Source organism: Amia ocellicauda, chromosome 7 (genome assembly GCF_036373705.1).
Source record: "Amia ocellicauda isolate fAmiCal2 chromosome 7, fAmiCal2.hap1, whole genome shotgun sequence".
NCBI lineage: Eukaryota > Metazoa > Chordata > Actinopteri > Amiiformes > Amiidae > Amia > Amia ocellicauda.
This window is the reverse complement of record NC_089856.1, coordinates 28,509,250-28,522,365: the sequence shown is the minus strand read 5'-3', so window position 1 is coordinate 28,522,365 and position 13,116 is coordinate 28,509,250.

Here is a 13,116-nt window from a genome sequence, read left to right as displayed (position 1 = left end):
GAATAGTCTTTTTTTTTGGGGGGGGATGACAATGCAGAAACAACCTGATTAAGTATTTTACTTAAGTTCATTCAAGTTTCCAGAGGGCACCAGAAAAAGTAATAAGGACTCAGACTAGTGAGAATCAGAGGCTTAAACTGCATCCGTATATAATGAAGCTAAACTTCACTGTTTCCTAAGAGTACAATATTAAGCAAATTGGTCTAAATGGTTCTTATTATATTTTTGATTTTGTCAAATATATGAGTATCTTATTTAAATATAGAATATGATGTGTGGAAATACGTACAAATTTACAAAAAGTAAAAGCTATACGTTAAAGCGTCATGTGTAAATATGTATTTTCCCTTTTTTTATGAGAAACATCAAGTAAAAAAAACTCTTGTAGTTGCTGACAAGTGCAGACATAAAATATTTTAAAAAACAGTGAGGGAAGTAAAGGACTACAAATGCAGTGATTAAAAAGGAGAACGAAGTGTACAGAGTCTGTGACAACTGTGGCTCTGTAAAGATACCAGAGACTGAGTTTTAAAAATGTGTGTTTGAAATCAGTAAATACTGAGACCAAAGTCCTAATGGAATGTTACAAAAGTATTTTCTTTGTTTAATCATTCTAATCACTGAAATCTAGGCAATCTGAAACACAAAACCTTAAACTCACCCGATCCTCGAGATTCTACATGCATCGAAGCAGGTAGTAGAAGAAAATGTTATGCAATCGAGGCGTGTGGGGGCCACCCCTGTAGCTCACGGAAACAAAGGCATATGCATTGAGCAGGTCCCTGCTAGTGGCATAAAAACGCTGCTTTATCCTATGATTTCCTGACCCCCAAGAAGCTGGCATTCACTTGCTTCAGCCTTACATCTCGCAGCTTCCAGGTGCTGCACACAGCATGCTTTAGCCCACAGGCTCCACTCCTCTGCAATTCACTTGCTTTAGCCTTATTCTCTCAGTTCCGCATACAGCACTGCATTTGTTGCCTTTCATTTGATCCCATGGAGAGGCAAACGTTTTAAACGTGATGTCGTGAAGCAGCCTTTATTTATACACTTGTGTATATATTTATGTATGTGTATGTAGTGTATTTGAGACAACGTAATAGAATGAGGACAGGTTCATGCGCTCTGTATGGAAGCTAGGCGCCGCCTCCAGAAGCCGCAATACACCAGGTCCATAACAATTCGTCCCTGACAATTCGTCCTGCGACAACTCGTCCCCACGATAATTGGTCCCCACGTCAATTCGTCCCTATAACAATTCGTAGACAGCACTGTGGAGTAGTGGTTAGGGCTCTTGACTCATGATTCAAAGATTGTCGTTTCAAATCCTGGGTGGGACAGTGCTGTTGTACTTCATTTAGATTGCTCCAGTAAAATGCCCAGCTGTATAAATGGGTACAAATGTAAGTTGCCCTGGATAAGAGCATCTGCTAAATGACAAATGATGATGATGTCCCCGATGACGATTTGCCCCTATCATTATACGTTCTTCACTTGAGCATTTGTAACCATGAGTGCATTCACTTATTACAGAGCCATAAAACACACATACAGTGCATCTGGAAAGTTTTCACAGTGCTTCACTTTTTCCACATTTTACCTTATTCCAAAATGAATTAAATTCATTATTTTCCTAAAAATTCTACAAACATTACCCAATAATGACAACATGAAAGAAATTTGTTTGAAATCTTTGCAAATGTATTAAAAATAAAAAACAAAAAAGCACATGTACATAAGTATTCACAGCTTTTGCTCAATACTTTGTTGAAGCACCTTTGACACCAATTACAGCCTCAAGTCTTTTTGAGTATGATGCTACAAGCTTGGCACACCTATTTTTGGGCAGTTTCTCCCATTCTTCTTTGCAGGACCTCTCAAGCTCCATCAGGTTGGATGGGGAGCGTCTGTGCACAGCCATTTTCAGATCTCTCCAGAGATGTTCAATCAGGTTCAAGTCTGGGCTCTGGCTGGGCCACTCAAGGACATTCACAGAGTTGTCCTGTAGCCACTCCTTTGTTATCTTGGCTGTGTGCTTAGGGTCGTTGTCCTGTTGGAAGATGAACCTTCACCCCCGTCTGAGGTCCAGAGCGCTCTGGAGCAGGTTTTCATCGAGGATGTACATTACTGCATTCATTTTTCCCTCGATCCTGACTAGTCTCCCAGTTCCTGCCGCTGAAAAACATCCCCACAGCATGATGCTGCCACCACCATGCTTCACTGTAGCGATGGTATTGGCCAGGTGATGAGCAGTGCCTGGTTTCCTCCAGACATGAGTTCAATCTTTGTTTCATCAGACCAGAGAATTTTGTTTCTCATGGTCTGAGAGACCTTCAGGTGCCTTTTGGCAAACTCCAGGCGGGCTGTCATGTGCCTTTTACTGAGGAGTGGCTTCCGTCTGGCCACTCTACCATACAGGCCTGATTGATGGAGTGCTGCAGAGATGGTTGTTCTTCTGGAAGGTTCTCCTCTCTCCACAGAGACACGCTGGAGCTCTGTCAGAGTGACCATCGGGTTCTTGGACACCTCCCTGACGAAGGCCCTACTCCCCTGATCGCTCAGTTTGTCTGGGCGGCCAGCGCTAGGAAGAGTCCTGGTGGTTCCAAACTTCTTCCATTTACGGATGATGGAGGCCACTGTTCTCATTGGGACCTTCAATGCAGCAGAACTTTTTCTGTACCCTTCCCCAGATCTATGCCTCGATACAATCCAGTCTCGGCGGTCTACAGACAATTCCTTGGACTTCATGGCTTGGTTTGTGCTCTGACATTCAATGTTAACTGTGGGACCTTATATAGACAGGTGTGTGCCTTTACAAATCATGTCCAATCAACTGAATTTACCACAGGTGGACTCCAATCAAGCTGTAGAAACAGCTCAAGGATGATCAGTGGAAACAGGATGCACCTGAGCTCAATTTTGAGTGTCATGGCAAAGGCTGTGAATACTTATGTACATGTGCTTTTTTTGTTTTTTATTTTTAATAAATTTGCAAACATTTCAAACAAACTTCTTTCACATTGTCATCATAGGGTATTGTTTGTAGAATTTTGAGGAAAATAATGAATTTAATTCATTTTGGAATAAGGCTGTAACATAACAAAATGTGGAAAAAGTGAAGCACTGTGAATACTTTCCGGATGCACTGTATATGTATATATAGCAGGCAGGCTATATAAATATATATATAAATACACACAGACACACAACTATTTTATATTATTTATTATACTTTATGTTTTTAATTGATACGTTAATTTGAGACTGTAACCCCAATAATTAATTTTTATACAAATAGTCACAACAGCTGGCAGCGAGGGCTGGAGGCTACTTAAAATAGGTTTCATACTAATTTTGTATATCACTTGTGCAGTGGTTAGAGAACAGCCTGAGAACATGGCGATCTGGGTTTGAGTCACCATCAGAACTTGTTATTATGAAACGAGGACAGTGGCCTGGTTTTTGGGTCGGAACCACAGAACAGCCTCGCGCTTTGATTGGGCCGTATTATTATTTTTATTATTTTTTATTTCTTATCCAGCGCGACTTACAACATAAGTGCAATACACTACAATACACTGCCAGAGATATATGACGTCACATCCTGTTTATAGCCAGAGAGCGAGAGATGCAGCTATTCCAATATTGCTAGCCTATATCAATAACATTACATTAATGCATACATTATATAATTGGGTGAGGTGCCCCTGAGGGGGCAAATTGCCACCATATATATGGCTTTACAAAAAGAAAGTACAATGTAACTTGACAAAAGTGTCTGTATTACTGAAAGTATGTTGTTGCACCACTCTATATCAAAATTAAGGTAATTACTATCTGCTTTCAGGTAGTGAGTTTATTTTATAGGCAAATCCAAATACAGGTAATTTAGTATGATTTTAGTATTTCAGTGGCTGTCTTGTTTTTTGCAGAACAATCACAATAAAGTTGGTCACACACACACACACACACACACACACACACACACACACACACACACACACACACACACACACACACACACACACACACACACACACACACACACATATATTGTAGCAATCTCAAGCCTCACTAAGAAGCCTGGGCCTTTTAGTGATGCAGTAAGATTGCTGCATTGTGGCACAGGAGAATGGGATTCAAGTCCCTGTCGTGGCTGGAACCCCCAAGTCGTTACAATATATTAATTATTTGAAGACTGAAGCTAAAAGACTATAGCCCCCAGCCTTTCTGTCTCTCCTCTTTAGGTTTTCCTGACCTGTGTTGCTCCAATGATGTATCAGAGCTGTAGTTCTTGAACCAAACATACACACACCCATTACAGAGATTAATATCACCATCATCATCATTATCATAATAATAATAACAACATATGTGCTGATTGTTCTACATGGCATAGTCTTGCATTTGAATAAGATAATTAAAAAATACATAAGGAAATAATTACCCCTATTGCTAGTTAATTGAAGAAAACACATTATTATTATTATTATTATTATTATTATTATTATTATTATTATTATTATTATTATTATTATTATTGTTATTATGTAGTTAAATATCCTACTTTGCATATTTTACATATCATTATCCCACGTGGAGTGGAGAGGAGGCAGAATTAGTCTTCTGGCACTGGAAGACCGCAGTGGTCTGCAGGGGATTTATTGGGAGACGAGGGTCTGAAGTAGGGTTGGCCATGCACCAGCTTTACAGTTTTCTTAAATTAACAAGGTTGGAGGTTATAAAATACGATCAGTTCTCACTCCAGCTATTAGTACATAATAGTACATTAGTACATAATACATTATATTTTTTTATTAATTGCAATTACAGTGAGGGAAAAAAGTATTTGATCCCCTGCTAATTTTGTATGTTTGCCCACTGACAAAGAAATGATCAGTCTATAATTTTAATGGTAACAGTGAGAGACAGAATAACAACAACAAAATTCAGAAAAACGCATTTCAAAAAAGTTATAAATTGATTTGCGTGTTAATGAGGGAAATAAGTATTTGATCCCCTATCAATCAGCAAGATTTCTGTCTTTTATACAGGTAACGAGCTGAGATTAGGAGCACTGTCTTAAAGGGAGTACTCCTAATTTCAGCTCGTTACCTGTATAAAAGACACCTGTCCACAGAAGCAATCAATCAATCAGATTCCAAACGCTCCACCATGGCCAAGACCAAAGAGCTGTTCAAGAATGTCAGGGACAAGATTGTAGACCTACACAAGGCTGGAATGGGCTACAAAGCCATCGCCAAGCAGCTTGGTGAGAAGGTGACAACAGGTGGTGCGATTATTCGCAAATGGAAGAAACACAAAATAACTGTCAGTCTCCCTCGGTCTGGGGCTCCATGCAAGATCTCACCTTGTGGAGTTTCAATGATCATGAGAACGGTGAGGAATCAGCCCAGAACTACACAGGAGGATCTTGTTAATGATCTCAAGGCAGCTGGGACCATAGTCACCAAGAAAACAATTGGTAACACACTACGCCATGAAGAACTGAAATCCTGCAGCGCCCACAAGGCCCCCCTGCTCAAGAAAGCACATGTACAGGCCCGTCTGAAGTTTGCCAATGAACATCTGAATGATTCAGAGGAGAACTGGGTGAGAGTGTTGTGGTCAGATGAGACCAAAATCGAGCTCTTTGGCATCAACTCAACTCGCTGTGTTTGGAGGAGGAGGAATGACCCCAAGAACACCATCCCCACCGTCAAACATGGAGGTGGAAACATTATGCTTTGGGGGTGTTTTTCTGCTAAGGGGACAGGACAACTGCACCGCATCAAAGGGACGATGGACGGGGCCATGTACCATCAAATCTTGGGTGAGAACCTCCTTCCCTCAGCCAGGGCATTGAAAATGGGTCGTGGATGGGTATTCCAGCATGACAATGACCCAAAACACACAGCCAAGGCAACAAAGGAGTGGCTCAAGAAGAAGCACATTAAGGTCCTGGAGTGGCCTAGCCAGTCTCCAGACCTTAATCCCATAGAAAATCTGTAGAGGTAGCTGAAGGTTCGAGTTGCCAATTGTCAGCCTCGAAACCTTAATGACTTGGAGAGGATCTGCAAAGAGGAGTGGGACAAAATCCCTCCTGAGATGTGTGCAAACCTGGTGGCCAACTACAAGAAACGTCTGACCTCTGTGATTGCCAACAAGGGTTTTGCCACCAAGTACTAAGTTGAAGGGGTCAAATACTTATTTCCCTCATTAACATGCAAATCAATGTATAACTTTTTTGAAATGCGTTTTTCTGGATTTTTTTGGTGTTATTCTGTCTCTCACTGTTAAAATACACCTACCATTAAAATTATAGACTGATCATTTCTTTGTCAGTGGGCAAACGTACAAAATCAGCAGGGGATCAAATACTTTTTTCCCCTCACTGTATATGACACCTTCACTTTCTCACTCTGTTCAAGAAGTGATTCTGTAATCTCAGGGCACATCTCTCGTGAACCACTTCCAAAAGAAGGAAAGTCCATTTTAACTATGTCCAGACCACATCTTCTGTCTAAATTAATCTAATTTTATAGCCATCTGTTATCTGAAATGTCCTGACTTTAGTTTGTCCAAAAGTTGGTTGCCAGAGAGTTAAGGTTGCATGCAGGAGTCATGCCCCCTGCACCTTGTTTGCCACTAGGGTTGCCACTTTTAAGATACGAAAATACTGGACCCCAGGAGGAGGGATATTGACAAAATATAAACCGAGATGGGGTGCTGGCTATTTGATGACGACGGGGGGAGGTTGAGGGAAAATTGTACACTGATAACATTTTTAACGACACATAGATTACAGTACTTAAAATTACCGGACATCTTCCAAAAATACTGGACAGGGGGTCAAAGTACATACACTATATGGCCAAAAATATGTAGACACCTGCTCGTCGAACTTCTCATTCCAAAATCATGGACATTAAAATGGAGTTGGTCCCCCCTTTCCACTAGATGTTGGAACATTGTTGAGGGGATATGCTTCCATTCAGCCACAAGAGCATTATTGAGGTTGGGCACTGATGTTAGGCCTGGCTCTGTCGGCATTCCAATTCATCCCAAAGATGTTTGATGGGGTTGAGATCTGGGCTCTGTGCAAGCTAGTCGAGTTCTTCCACACTGATCTTGACAAACCATTTCTGTATGGACCTCGCTTTATGCACGGAAGCATTGTCATGCTGAAACAGGAAAGGGCCGTCCCCAAACTGTTGCCCAAAAGTTGGAAGTGCAAAATCGTCTAGAATGTCATTGTATGCTGTAGTGTTAAGATTTCCCTTCAGTGGAACTAATGCCTCGGTTCCACTGGCTGAAGCGTCCGTGTCGTGCCAAGCCGTGCCGCTGTGAAGTCCGTCCCTCTGATGGGACGAGCAGCGACTGTGGGTTTGGTTTGTGTTTGTGTTAAAAACAGAGACAGGAAACACTACGAGCGACACAGCCTGACGTGGACTTTTGTGTGTTTTATTCTTTGTGCTTTACATGATTTTAAACAGCGTAATAAATACACGTTTCTCTTCAGAGATATCAGGAAGAGCTAAACGTGTAGAGACAACATTGTATTCAGACAAGCACGTCCCCATAAGAATACGTTTCCATGCACAACAATAACAGTAAACAGCAAATATGTATTGTTATTATTATCGTCATTTGTGCTAGTATATATGTATTTTAAACGGCACAGCGTGACTCCCTTAATTTATTACTCTTACTACATATTTGTTGCCGTATTATTTATATTTTACTTATCAGACGTCCTTAAGCAGGGCAAGTTACAATTGAAACAAAGAACACACGTTTCACGATTAATCATCCAGATACAATATAGCAGGTTTAATTTAACTAAAGTGCGCGTCTCTAAGTGGGCGTTTATGGACGCATTTATTAAAACAGTCCTTATGTTTTAGAGGGAAACCCAGATCTGCTGTATTTATTTATTTGTTCATTAATTTATATTGTAAATGAACACACGTTAAGTGAATCGTTGTTTCTGTACGTGGATTTCACTCCATGCTGCTAATAAAACTGCAATTTCTTCGTGATCGCACACGGCACTTGAGATTATATCTTCCGACACAATGTCTCTGATCTCTTCCCTGTGTCTCAAGTCGAACACACACCTCCAATTCTGAAAGCGAATCATGTCCTCAGTGGGGACGGACGCTTACGGACACGTCCAGCACCAGCAAGTTAACCGTCCACAAAACACGGACGCGGGGCATTAGGGGCTCAAACCATGAAAAACAGACCCAGACCATTATTCCTCCTCCAACTATACAGTTACTACTATGCATTCAGGCAGGTAGTGTTCTCCTGGCATCCGCCAAACCCAGATTCGTCCATCAGACTGCCAGATGGTGAAGCATGATTCATCACTAGAGATCGCGTTTCCACTGCTGCAGAGTCCAATGGCGGCGATCTTTACCCCACTCTAGCGGACGCTTGGCATTGCGCATGGTGAACTTGCGTTCAGAAGTGAAGTGAAGCAAGGCTTGCGTGGCTGCTCGGCCATGGAAACCAATTCCATGAAGCTCCCGACGAACAGTTTTTGTGCTGGCGCTGCTTCCAGAGGCAGTTTGGCCAAATATTGACTGAAGGAGGTGATTACTAATGCATTCAATTATTTTCTGTTTTGTATTTGTAATTAATGTATACAATTGGCACTGTATACAACTGTCAGCAATGGGTGTGGCTGAAATAGCCAAATCCACTAATTAGAAGGGGTTTCCACATACTGTTGGCCTTGTAGTGTAAATACCGGACAGTCCAGAAAAATACTGGCCAGCTGGAAACCCTACGCCACAGACATCTTTACAGTTTTCTACTTTTTCATGTTTGAATGGTTAAACAGATGTTTGTTATTAATATTTTGTTTTTGTTAAACAGTTATTTACATAAAACAAGTGAAAAAGCAAGCGTTATAAATAATGATCTCTTTTTTGTGGCTCCGGAGCTGGAGCTGGTTAAAAGCAGCTGAAGCTGGAGCCGCAGTGTGGAGCTGCACCAGAGCTGCTCTGGAGCTGGAGCGGGGGTCTCCATCAGCCCTGGAGCCAGCCTGGAGCCGGAGCTGAACCTCTGGAGCCACTGCTGAGCCGGAGCCAGCAAACCCGGAGCACATACAGAAATAAATACACAAATGTATAAATACAGGTTTCTTCAAGACATCACATGTCAATTTGCGTCTCCATGGCATCAAATGAAAGGCGACAAATGCAGCGCTGTATACGGAACTGAGAGAATAAGGCTAAAGCAAGTGAATAGCGGCTTCTGTGTGCGCGGAGCAGATGAGCTAAAGCATGCCGTGTGCGGCACCTGGAAGCTGCAAGATGTAAGGCTGAATCAAGTGATTGCCAGCTTCTAGGGGGGGTGGGAAAGCATAGGATAAAGCAGCGTTTTTATGCCACTAACGGGGACCTGACGTAGTTGTTCCATAGACTACAATGGGGGGCTATATTGTGAAGGCTCAATGCATGTGCCTTTGTCTCTGGGAGCTACAGGGGTGGCCCCCACTCACCTCAATTGCATACAATTGTCTTCTACTAGGCGCTTCGATGCATGTAAAATCGCAAGGATATGTCTGCGCAGACTGTTTTGTACAGTAATCCTTCACTTATTTGCTGTATTTTCTGCACCCTGCACTGTATTGTTTGCTTCACTGCACACGGTCAGTGTTACACTTATTCTGCTAAATCAATCTGTACTTTTTTGTACAATCTGTTTTTCCTTTTAAAGAGCAGAGTAACTAAAATATATATTTTGTCCCCCAAGGGTAATCCTTTTCTTACCATCATGTTACCTTTTCTGGGGGTGAGGTAATTATCTTCAAAAGGGTCTACAGCATAAAGATGGGTTAAATGAGCATTTGATAGGAGTGTGATGGACACAATTTAGCATTCTTCATGTCCAAACAGAAAGAACGTGAGAAGAAACGTGAGTGAGAGATATTGTAAATATCTGCAGATGTTCTAAAGTGCCTGCAGTTAAACCATGCAGGTAGTAATGTGAAGGTCTGGACGTGCTGTTTTGGCACAAAAAACATAGGATTTAGTGAAGGCAAATGATTCCATTCTTCAACACCATTCAATACTCTAAGGAAGAAGGGTATTTGGAATTGAAAGAAACAGAACAAAAGATGTTGAAATTGATGTGCTGACTTCCCCAGTCACCTGACCTTCAGTACAATGGAATGTTGATATAGAATTTTGCAGAGAGATAGTGTGCAGTAAAATGCCAGCAAAACATAACCTCTGTTGGATTTTCTCTGGAGAAGGTTATTCATCTTTCATCCAAATCAATAGTTAATTTGGGTTCGGAGTTTATATTTGACATATGTTAAAGGTGATCAGCCCAGCAAAACAGCATAGACAGGAGACAATTAAAGTGATAATAAGATACACTAACGTGCACTCCAAAAAGAGTCTAAAAAGTTATTTATTCAAGTCAATACAATTTTAGCACAGAAGGCTTCGTTTTTATTATATATAATGGTATTTCATTACAAATGAGACAGCTTCATAGGTGGCTATCATTTTCAATAGCATGCTACAGTGGGGTGACAGGAGCACTTTGTGCAGTGTGACTGGACAGAAAAGCTTTCTCAGTTTTCCTGTGAAATGCTGCAGTGTGTGAAACATTTACAAAGGACACTTGTCATTTTAAATATCACACTCCGTCCTGCTGATGGCAAATATTCTAAGCAAATTCAGGCACATTGGGTTTTTAAGTGCATGCAAATAACGTCAATCACAGGCTGGGATACAGCACTACCCATTTTATTTCCTCTCTAGGCGGGTGACAGAAAAGGACAGCCAATGCCAAGAAAAAAACAAAACAGCCTTTTCTTTAAAGATTGCAGCTGACATACTTGTAAAAAAAAGACCCAGAGAAAAAACACACAGACACTACATAGATGAAAGTTAAGGCTGCAGAGAGAATGGGATTGTGAAGAGATTATTATTGTTATTATTATTTCTTTCTTAGCAGATGCCCTTATCCAGGGCGACATACAGTTTACACAGAAAACATTTCAAAGCATTACAAAGTGCAGTAATATAATCAGTACAAATATCATAAGCATACATCCTTGTTCAATGAGCTAACAAGTGCAGATAAAATGAGAAGAAATAAGATGAGCATGAATTATTATACATAAAGGCGAGAAACCAAGCAAGACGTAAGAATATAAGAAGGTGTTCAAAAGCGGAGCCTGAAATTAAGTGAATAAAGCATGTATCTGGATGTTGTGTTTCTAACATCTACTTGGAAGTGAAAAATATCACATTTTGCTGCAATACCTGTACCTCAATACTGCTGTACTCAATACTCAGCACAGAAATATGAAGCCCCTTTTGTGCGGTGAAGGGATATCAGACTCTCTGTGCCCTTTTTATTACATTTTTCAAAATTATGAATATTGTTAAATCAGGAAAAGAATACATAAAAGCCTCAAATAAACAAGCACCCCCACCACACACACAAAACTCCAGTTGTTGTGAATGCTGATCCACTGCACAGTCCTCTAGGGGACACACAAGTCCTGTATTATGAAATAATAACATATGCTGCATAGCTGACTGAGTGACTTCACCCTAACAGACTTGACAAATTGTCACATACATCTGCTACTGTTTTCAAAGAGATCTTCCTTTTTTATATATACAAGAGGCCTGTTTCTTTTAAAATATGGACTTCCCATTAGTGGAGTTTAAAATTAGATCACTTTACCATAATTTAGGCCTTCCTTCCAGCATGAAAACCCCTTAGTTTCTCCCAAGTACTTGGGCATCCCTGTTGGCACAGAGATATTTGGGCATTGTAGCCTTCTAGGACCAATATCTGACACCCCTGCTTTAGAGTAATCACTTCAAATGTTTTCCCGATCCAAGACCAGACAGATACCTGCAATATGTGAGAACTGGAAAGTATTGAGTTAGATACAGTTTTACTCAATCCAGTTAATCTGTTTCTTGACTGCTCCTTCTCTACTGCTAAAGTGAATACAATTAAATGCTCTTCATTAGCATGTTTAATGTAGTTTTGGGATCTCCAGTAACTTGGAGAATTTTGAAAAACATTTAGGGATAGGTTTGAAGAACTTTCCCTATCTGTGTAGGATTATTCATACACTCGGAATAATCTTTTAATATTTTGTGTCGCAAAGAACAAAATAAAATAAAATAATAAAAACTCTTACTAAGGTAAAGGAAATGCCCAGGCTGACAGTTACAGAGGGACTCAGAGCAGTGAGGTGACAAGCAATCTATCAAAAGCTAAAGTGTCATTATTCATTTTTCAGTCATCCTGCCCTGAACTTTAAATATAGCATGGTAAGCTGTTCTTAAGGGTTCAGTCATACAAAACAATAAGGTTTGTATTGAATAGGTGGTTCAAACTGCTTTGGTTGGCACATTGTGCAACAGCCAGAGTTCTTTGCTTAGCTGATCTCTCAGTCCTTCTGTGACTGATCCTCTTTGTGATCAATATGAATTCACATTAAATAGCAATTATGTCATTAATACACTTTTGCATAATAGAAGATGGGTTAGATTGTAATTATACAACATATTGAAACATGCTGGTGTTCCTTACAGTATCAATTGAACGGAAATAGCTTCAGAAGTCATTAGACTTCTAAAAAAACATGATGCATCACACATTGATTAAAATAGGTTATTACTACTATAGCTCTGTGTTACTTGCTTCAGGTCATGTTATGAAGGTAATTTAATTGTAGTTCTATTGAAACACAATCAGTTCAAACCTTTAATTTAGACATAACACTATGTGCCCTCTTGTAAAGAGAAGAAAAAGAAAATGATGCGAAACAAAATTTTACTTCAAATGTATTATCTTGTCATGCTGAAACTGAAGTGATCTGCCATCTTGTCATAGAACTCTTTTAAAGCACTCTTCCTATCATTTACACTTCACACTTACAGCATTACAGTGCTATAACTCCAGTCTTCATTGGCCCAGAGGTTTGGAGGAGAGAAGAGGCACATAGAACTACCTTTGAGTGGGACTGAGAGCTAAAAGCAAGTAGATTCTTGTTTACCTCTCTAATGCCCAGAATTACTGTTGGGGATTGTTTGGTGAATCAGGAACTGTTCTGTTTTT